The sequence below is a fragment of the Notechis scutatus genome, chromosome 1 (genome assembly GCF_049901735.1).
Source record: "Notechis scutatus isolate UNSWTSFEM ecotype Mainland chromosome 1, rNotScu1.2, whole genome shotgun sequence".
Lineage (NCBI taxonomy): Eukaryota > Metazoa > Chordata > Lepidosauria > Squamata > Elapidae > Notechis > Notechis scutatus.
Window position 1 is genome coordinate 337,105,273 of NC_142009.1, and position 10,814 is coordinate 337,116,086.

Here is a 10,814-nt window from a genome sequence, read left to right on the forward strand (position 1 = left end):
GTCGGTGGTTAAACAACTTGACCTTGACTGAGAAGGCCTTCTAGAGGCACCCTGAAAGTCATTGGACTGAGCTCAGTATCTTCCCAACAAAAAACATTGAATGGAACAACCATCAGATGAAGGAGAGAATCACAAGATTAGAAACTGTTACTCCAGGTTCTAATTTCAGCCACAGCCATGTTGTTATAAAAAAAACACCTAGTTCTTCCATACAAGCATTGGCATGACTGCTCACAGTTACAAGGGTACAACTGATTCTCATGTGCCACCAAACCCCATTAGCACTCTTACTAGCTGACCAACTATGGCCCAGGCCAAACTCCATCTTGCTTGCAGATGGTCAGTTTCACTTAGGTCAAATTCACAACTTCAGCATGATTCCAACTGCTCTGTGCATTACAAGAAATACAAACATGTTTTTTTCCCCATTTGGATGTATGAGAAACTATTGATACAAGGATAGAAAATTGCTTTTTCCTTGCAATCATCAGAAGTACAGTAATTCTTATTTTTTATTAGAACAAATTTTATTAATTTTCAAAAATAATACACAAACCAACAAAGCATAAAACGTAAGAACATAGAACATCTTTTAAGAAAGCAAATAAAACATCTGATTTAAGTACAGCATAGTTCCAAATTATCCCATTTCCATACAAACACAATTTAATATGCATCTTATATATTCAACTTCATATCTTATTACTCTTTTTCCAATTTCTCACTATTTTTCCCTTTACTTTTATTCAATTTTATTCATTAAACTTTCATCTATCTTATTTACAATTTCATATGTTTTCATCCAACAATCTTAATTCTCAATAAGCAAACATAAACAAACAAAACACGTAACATGAAAACATAAAACTTCTTTTTAGAAAGCGGCTTAACCCCGGGTTACATCTTTTTGTACAGACATAAATCAAATTCATGCTCACCTTATATACTATTTCAATCTTATTTAACATTCTATATTTTCTATATGTCTTCTCCCCTCTTTTCACTATCTTAATTCTATTTTATTTACTTCATCTCAATTTAAATCATTATACTTGTATCTTTTGTCCGTTCTTTTTCAATTGTCTATTTATCTTTTCTCTTTAATACAATTTTTTTTCTGTAATCAGTGGTTGAAGTATGACGCCTTTCTATCTTTCCCCCAATTTAACACTTAAAATACTACATAATTTCCATTCTGATTCTGCTTAGTACATTCTAAATAACATTTTAAAATTAAAAAAAACATAATAAGCTTATAACATAGTAAAAAACAATGTTCCATAACAAATTAATTAGTTAGACTCTATTATTAAATCTTAGATATTTTACACATAGATATTAGGTATTATTAAATCTTAGATATTTTACACATTCCCTACAATATTCTATTAACACATATAATATTCCAGTTTTCTAACTCTATTTCAAATACAAATACTACAATACAATCTTGTGTACTTTTGCAGAATCTCTTTAAATCGTATTTTACCCTTTATCTCTAAAAAAACCCCTGCTTTTTAGCATCTTGTTTTAAGCCTTTATAACTTCTTTTTCCTTTTTCCCTTCCTTTCTTGTCAAATCTAATCTTTTTTTTAAAAAACCCCATCTCTCAATCTCCACCCTTTTAATCTCCCCTCTCTGTTGTATTTCTCTTTTCTGTTGCTTTCTGACATTATATCGGTTTTTCACCTTATTTTTCCCTTTCTTGGTTGTTTTTTTAAATCTTGAATTCTCCATTTTCTTTCCGCCTTTTCCCTTTTCTTCATCAACTAAAATAGTTTGTCCATTAAAGATGACTTCTCCTTCTTCATCCCAACTTTCTGATTGCTGTATTTCCTGATAGGTAGAAATCGCCATTTCTAAGAAGTGGAAAACAGATCCAAAAGAGCCCTTGCCTTCTTGTTCCTCTTCTTTTAGCTTTTTAAATTCCATTTTCAATTCTTCCACAGATAATGCCATTGTTTTATTTTTATTTTTTTAAACAATCCAAGTGTTTTTAGACTCTCAAAAAATAGTTTGCAAAAGTTCCAAAGTCATCAAGCAATCCAAATCAACCCAAACTGTTTCATTTAGCACTTTCTTCTTTTAATACTTTCTCTTCCTGGGGTAGAGTTCAATTATACAATTCCAAAATGATTTCTTAGAAGTCTTTATTACAATTTAATCTCTGATCTTATAAACTCCAAGCAGTCTCCTCCAGCAGAATTTTCATATAAATCATTTGCCTCTCCCTTCCCACTTATAGCAAAAAAAAAAAATATTTTAAAATATCAATGTTCAGAAATCTTTAATGTCCCCTTGGCTTTAATTTTCAAAATTAGTTACCTTCTGTTGCCAAAGCGGGTGTTTCCGATTTCCATTGCTATCTCCGTAGGGAAGGAGAGTGAAGCAGAAAAAAACTTTCCCTTTTCATTTTCATCCACAGCTTTTTACAATCTTCTTGGGAACAATGTATCCTTTAAAGAGCTAAATTTCCAGGGTGTTCAGATGTTACTTATTGTCCCGGTTCAGCCAAAATCTTTCACTTTCTCCACTTCCTCCTGCACAAAACTTGTCCGGCTGAGAGGTTCTTTGTGGAGGCCATTGCTGACCGCCGCTCCACCGCCTTTGGAAAAGGGAGTTTAGCCGGCTGAGGGAGGGGATTGCGATGTCCCCAGACCCCTGTCTGGATCTCCCCTGTCTTCAGTTATCCCTACAGGATAACTATAGCCTCCAGATCCAATTGGATCGGAGGCACTCCAGCAGTGAGCGCGGCAGGGATCGCGCACAAATGCGAATTCCTGCCGCCGCCGAAGCCTGACAAACCGGAACTGAGAAGTACAGTAATTCTTTTTGTATTCCACTGTGGACTTCTAGATACAAAAACTTCCAAGCTATAAAAACATGTCTGAGTTCTCCAGATGGGGGCAGATGATGAGACCTTAGCCTGTCTTGCACAGAGCTCACTCCTGGGTTTGAAGAGACTCACATGTCTTTGTTTCCTTTATTATCACAGCCCAAACACAGGTAAGATGAACTATTGTTCCCATAAATTTGTCCTGAAGCCATCTAAGTGGCACAGGTGGTGTCTAATCTGCTAAAGTTCCAGTGAGATTTCCGGAGCAACTGTCAGCTTTGGAAGCCAAATAGAGATCAGACGCTCCCACACTGCCACATTTGAGCCTGGGAAAGTAGGAGGAGGGAATTTCTTGGAGTATATCTAGTTAGACATAATAACATTCTTTTTCTGATTCAAGGTAAGGTTCTGTTGTCCATAAGTGAGAGGAAGTCTTAACTTGAGACAGATGGTGATGGGGATATTTATTTATTTATTTTATTTATTTTTATTTGTCAATTGCTTACAAGATAATAGGTATAAGTTAAAACATAGTTATGAATACATGGATACATATAAGAAATATATACATACATATACATATACATATACATATACATATACATATACATATACATATACATATACATATACATATACATATACATATACATATACATATACATATACATATACATATACATATACATATACATATATATATATATATATATATATATATATATATATATATATATATATAGCATTCAGCTTTGTTCGGGTATTTTACCACGTCATAGTAGTGGTGCTTTTAAAGTAGTGGTGCTTTTAAAACTTAAGAAAAAAAACACACACACACACACACACACACACACACACACACACACACACACACACACACAATATATATATATATATATAAGTTATATATATATATATATATATATATATATATTCTATGTTTTCAGGGTACTTACATATGTATGGCATTCAGCTTTGTTCGGGTATTTTCCCACGTCATTGTAGTTGTGCTTTTAAAGTTGTAGCAACGTTTCGGCAGAATCTCATCTGCCATCATCAGGCTTCTGTACTGTGTTCATCAGGATGAAGAAAAAACCATTCTGGCACAGCAGTAGGCTATTCCCAAATTTAAAACTGAAACAACTGTAAAAGTCTGACTCAAAGACAAACACAATACAGAAGCCTGATGATGGCAGATGAGATTCTGCCAAAACATTGCTACAACTTTAAAAGCACAACTATAATGACGTGGGAAAATATCCGAACAAAGCTGTATACTATATATATATACACACACACAGAGATGAGATTCTGCCAAAACATTGCTACAACTTTAAAAGCACAACTATAATGACGTGGGAAAATATCCGAACAAAGCTGTATACTATATATATACACACACACACATACACAATAGGACAGGGACAGTAGGCACGATTGGTGCGCTTATGCACGCTCCCTATAGACCTCTTAGGAAAGGGGTGAGGTCAATAGTAGACAGTCTAAGGTTAAAGTTTTTGGGGTTTGGGAAAGAAACCACAGACTCAGGTAGAGTATTCCAGACATTGACCACTCTGTTGCTGAAGTCTTATTTCCTGCAATCAAGTTTGGTGTGATTAACCTTGAGTTTGTATCTATTGTTTGCTCTAGCTATGGTTGAAGCTGAAGTATTCATTGACAGGTAGGACATTGCAATGTATGATTTTATATACTATACTTAGATCGGACCAAAGGCGGCGTAGTTCTAGGTTTTAGAATTTCGAGTCTGGTGGCATAAGTTATTCTGCAACGAGTAGAGGAGTGGAAAACTCTTCTTGAGAAATATTTCTGGACTTTCTCAACTGTGTTAATATCAGATATGTAATGTGGGTTCCAAACTAATGAGCTATATTCGAGTATTGGTCTAGCAAATATTTTGTATGCTTTAGTTAGTAGTGTGATATTACCAGAGACAAAGCTATGTAGGATTAGGTAAACAACTCTTAATGCCTTTTTGGCTATGTAGTTGCAGTGGGCTCTAGCACTTAGATCATTAGAGATGAGTTCTCCAAGGTCCTTGACTGAGTTTGGATCATCAACAAGGTCTTGACTATTAGAGCCTGTATTTTATTTTCTGATTTATTTATTTTTTGCTAATATGGAGGACAGAGCATTTATTTGTTGAGATTTGAAGTTGCCATTTGTTAGACCATTCTGATACATAGTCAAGGTCTTTTTGAAGGGTAGCAGTATTGTCTGTGGTATTGTCTGTGGGCAGCTAAGAATAATTATATTGTTAACCATTTAGATGTAGAAACTGCATATCTACATGCACCATTGCAGCATACAATATATTTGAAAAAACCAGTTGGTATAAATGATAATAAAGTAAATAGCAATGATTGTTGGAAACTCAAGAAGAGTTTGTATGGATTGAAACAATCTGGCTATGAATGGAACCAATATATTGTGAAAGAATTAAACAATATAGGGTTTAAATCTGGTTTAGCAGATCCATGTATGTTTAAAAGAGAAAATAATGGAACGGTGTCATTATTGTTATTATTTACAGATGATATTGCTTTGATTACTAAGACCAATAATGAAGCTACTGAGATTATTTCATTATTAGCCAAAAGGATAAAATTAAAGCATTTAGGTGAAATCAAAAAGTATCTAGGATTGACAATTAATAAAACCACAAAAGGATTTAAGATATCTCAAGAGGATAAAATTTGCCAATTAATTAAATTGTATAAAATGGAACTTTGTAAGCCTGCAAAGACTCCAATGAGTCAGGAAATTTGCAAAATTGATGCTCAAAGTCCCAAATTTGATAAGACCATATATCAATCTTTGATTGGTAGCTTATCATATATAAGCAATTGGTCTAGGCCAGATATAGCTTATAGTATTAATCAGCTGGCACGATATAATAATGATCCACATCAATGTCATTGGCAAGCATTAAAGAGAATTTTAAGATATCTTAAAGGAACAATACACCATGCATTGTATCTAGAGCCAAAAGGTGATTTGAATCTTAGTGCTTATGCAGATGCAAGTTTTGCAACTGACATAAATACTAAAAAATCAACATCTGGGATGGCTATATTACTTGGTAAGACACTAATAGGGTGGAGGTCAATCAGACAACAGCATATTAGCTTATCAACGATGGAAGCAGAATTTTCATGTCTGTCATTACTATGCACTGACTTAATTCTGTACAAACAGTTATTATTAGACATGGGTATAACTGTTAAAGATTCTATTATTGTGTACGAGGACAACCAGGCAGCTATACAATTAGCTACTAATATTGCTGTAAAGACTAGATCAAAGCATACTGATTTAAGATACTTAAATGTTAGAGAATCTGTTAAAAATGGTCTAATTAAACTTGAGTACTGCATGACGGAAGAAAATATTGCAGACCAGTTTACAAAAGCTCAAGGTGTTGTAAAATTTAAAGAGAGTTGTAACAATTATGATTTAAAGGTGTAAATGGTTATATTATTGTAATATTATTATTATTACCCAAAAGGGGAGAATGTTAGGGATAAGATTGTTTACCCTAACTGTTTTGGGTAAAAATAATAAATATGGTATCATGGTTTGTTAGTTAAAGTGTGTGTAACTTTAACAGCAAGAATGTAATTAAGGGTGTGGTTGTAAAAGCACTATATAAGAAGCGAGGCAATTGCAGCTCTCTTTCTCTGGCTTAATGATCCCTAATTACTGAATGGATTGATGACTGCATTCTTGCTGGAACGGGGAGAGATAAAGGAGTGTTTATTTTCTCAACGGAGAGAAGATAAAGATTGGACTGATTTATTGTAAGTGAACTGACATTGGCTACTCAACACGGATTTTGCAAATAGAGTATCCCCGACAAGACTTGACTGAAATTGATATATGACTAATGGACCGTTTATTTTGACTATGCTATAATTCTAAAATGGAATAAACTATATTTTTGATAGCACAAGCGTATCTGTATTTTTACTGCATGTTAACTAGAAAACTTATCTCACACATTTACCTGTCTTCCTATCTGACTTCGCTGCACGTTCTGTTTAGTTTGTTTTCCTTAACACCCGTTGGGGAATCCAGGCTTAACAACGCTCCCAATTTTGACCATTTGTTCTCTCTTTGACAGGAATGCTTCTATCCAGTTATGCAGGTGTCCAGAGATAACGTAAGATTTTAGTTTTAGGAGTAGTTTGTCGTGTACCACTGAATCAAAGGCTTTACAGAAGTCTATGTAGATTGTGTCTATTGCTTTGCCCTGATCGAGTTGTGTAGTCCATATGTTTTTGCAGTGTAAGAGTTGCAGATTACATGATAGTTTTTTCCTAAAACCAAATTGTTTATTCGAGAGTAGGTTGTTTGTTTCTAAGTGGAGGATGAAGGATTTGTTAATAATTGATTCCATGACTTTACAGGTGACGCAGCATAAAGAGATTGGTCTGTAATTTTCAACTAGGCTGGGGTCTCCCTTTTTGAAGATGGGGATGACCGTGGCTTGTGACCCTAGTTTTGGCAAGGAGCTGGTCCTGAAAGATTTTTCAAAGATTATGCTTAGAGGTTCTGCTATGGCAGTGGATAGCTTTTTTTAAGAAGTAGGCACATATTCCATCTGGTCCAATAGATAGAGATGGTTTTAGATTGCGCAGTTCTTTTTCAATATTGTCTTCTGTAAAATTGATATGTATTAGATCATTGTAATTGTCTGTGGTTTGACTAGGAAATACTGAGCATGATCCATTGCTGTTTACAAATACTGAGCCGAAGAATGGGTTAAAGAGGTTGGCTTTAATGGTGTTGCAGTCTTTACCATTAGGTCCTATCAGGGGTGGGATGGACCTTGAGTCTTTTAGTTTGTTGTTTATAAAATTGTAGAAAGCGCGGGTGGAATTGGTGAGTTGTTAATGGTACATATAGTTTGATGACTCTTTTGACTTCAAGTAAAAATATGTTGTAATGGTCTTCTACAGTATTGCCTCCAGAGAATAGAAATTGCCAATCAAGGGATGAGAGATCGTTGTTAATAAGATCATAGTTGCTTTTTTTTTATAGTTATAATTGGGGATTCCGTTGTTGTGATGATTTTTGTGTGGACGTATGTTGAGACAAAAGTCAATCATGTTGTGGTCACTGTTGGAAAAGGGTTCCTTAATTTGTATTCCGTAAATTGAATTCAAACTATTGCAGAAGATGAGATCGAGGCAGTTGTTAAGTATAGTATTGTTGGTTACTAGTTGTTCTACTCCCAGATTTGTTACTGCATTGAAGAAGGTTGCATGTGTGGGTTCAGTTGTACATTTGTTAAGGGTCCAGTTAATATGAAGTAGATTGAAGTCACCAAGAAAGATAAAAGCTTGTGGGCAGGATGCTGCCCATGTTAGTAGTGTATTTAGCTTGTTTGCATGTTTGATGTCATATTCAGGGGCTCTGTAACATAGTAAGAACCAAAATGTGATATTTAAGGACAGTTGACAAACGATGGTCTCAGGAATAGCAAGCTCCAGGGTAACTTAGATGTTTTTTAGATGTAGGGACTTTTTATAGAAGATAGCAACACCACCTCCTCTACAGATTTCATGTTCTGATCGGTAAACATTATAGTCTTTTACTGTGGTAATGGAGTCATGGAGAGATGTGTTGAGCCATGTTTCACAGACAAATATGATTTCAAATTTAGTTATATTTAGTAAGAGGAGAAATTCAGGTATTTTATGCAATAAAATGCAAGGCTTCTTGCATTGAGTAGCTTGCATTTAAGGCCAGTTGTGGTTGGAATAGAGGTAGTTAGGGGCGTGCATGCCTAATTTTGAATGATGTTGGATTGGATGAAGTGGGGTTGGATGCGGAGTTGTGGGTTGTGTGACTTTCTTTTGATGCAATCAGCTCTGTAGTCAATGTATAGGTCATTTTCTCCATTGTCTAAACGGTTTTTGAGTTCATTGCAGAGTTTACGGGAGCGGATTCTTTGCAGTATGGATAAGTCTGGTCTTGAGCAAAGTTTTTTGTGGTTGGGATTGGTTTTTGCAATGGCATTTATTGTATGAATGAATATGCCTTTGCTGGACTCATTTCTGCATACAACTCTACAAAATCTTGGGGCCACAGAGCCAGAGATAGGCATGAATAGTAAGAAATCAGTCTAATTGGAACTTCACATGTGGTCTCAATGTCTTATACCTGACACAACATTTAGAAAGACTTTTCTTGAGATGGCCACCATATAGCTGCTGGAGAAACTAATAATCCACAAAACCCCTAGATTGCAAAAGAGTCCTAAGAGGGATAGCGAACTGTTCCACTTCTGGGAGGAACAATTATTCACAACTGCTTGGTTTTAACACAATCTTGCAATTCTGAAAATGCTTTCTTGTTCTTCATGTTATAACAGAATAACAGAGTTGGAAGGGACCTTGGATGTAATCTTGTCCAACCCCCTGCTTGAGCAGGAGATCTGCCTAGGATCGAACTCACAGCCTTTTGATTGTGAGGCGAGAACTCCAACTCTAGGCCACCAGAGCTGCACTTTAATGCCTCCAACTTGTCCCCACTGTTGGAGATGAAATGTACTCAAAAATAGTCTTCAAAAGAAAGCAATACAGTCTGAATTTAATGAGCAGATAGAGGTGAAATAAAAAAACTAAACAAACTACAATGATAAAATTTCCACAACGGTACAGAAGTATTTACCAAATTCAAGGAGATAACAAGGCACAGTCTGTTGGAAGGACGCTAACCAAGATAACTTCAGACCAAAATGAAACACGCTTTGTTTCCAGCGTTCACCAGTACGCAGGTCCAAACTCTTATGCAGTTGCCACAACTACAGCCCATGAAGAAGATCAAGACCCTATCCTCCTGAGTAGACCATCTCTCTCCCTTATCCTCTCCTCCCCAGGTGCAGGATGGATGGATGGGGGATGGGACTGGGTCCTCCTCTGGCTGTTCAGCTGGCCTCTGCCCTTCCCCAGCATCCTCCACAACCTCCAGAGCCACACTTCCACTCCCTGCTAGCTGTTCCTAATCTCCCTCAGAGTCAGTCTCCACCAGGGGCATGGCACAACCATTCTTCATATACTTAGTCTCCAGTCCCCTAATCATCCTGGTTGCTCTTCTCTGCACTTTTTTCAAATCTCAACATCTTTTTATAATGTGGTGATCAAAACTGGATTCAGTACTCTCGGTGTGGTTTTACTAAGTCTTTATAGAGTGGTATTAGTATCTCATTTGACCTTGATTGTATCCCTCTGTTAATGCAACTTAGGATTGCATTACCTTTTTTGGCTGCTGCTGCACACTGCTGGCTCATATTTAGCTGGTTGTCTACTAATACTCCAAGATCCCTGTCACAGTTACTGCTCTTGAGCCTGGTTTCACCCAGTCTATATGTATCCTTTTGGTTTGTCCTGCCTAAGTGTAGGACTTTACTTTTCTCTACATTGAATTTCATTTTGTTAGATACAGCCCGGTGTTCTAGTCTGAGCCTATCTTCTTGAGTGTTAGCTATTCCTGCCAGCTTAGTGTCATCTGCAAATTTGGTAAGTTCTATTCCCTCATCTAAGTCGTTAATGAAGATATTGAAGAGTATGGGCCTAAGACAGAACCTTGTGGCACCCCACTGCTTACTTTCCTCCATGTAGACTTAGACCCATTAAGGACTACTCATTGTATGGTTTGCCAGCCAGTTGTGAGTCCATCTAGTGGTGGTGCTATCTATTCCACTTTTTTCTAGCTTACTAAGAAGTAGGTTGTGGTCTACTTTGTCAAATGCCTTGCTGAAATCTAAATATATTATGTCCACAGTATTTTGCTGGTCTACTAATTTAGTCACTATGTTGAAGAATGAAATAAAATTGGTTTGGCATGATCTGTTCTTAACAAACCCATGCTGACTGCTAGTTATTACTTTACTTGTTTCTAGATGTTGGCAGATATGTTTTTTATTATCTTTCCCAGTATCTTCCTGGGTATT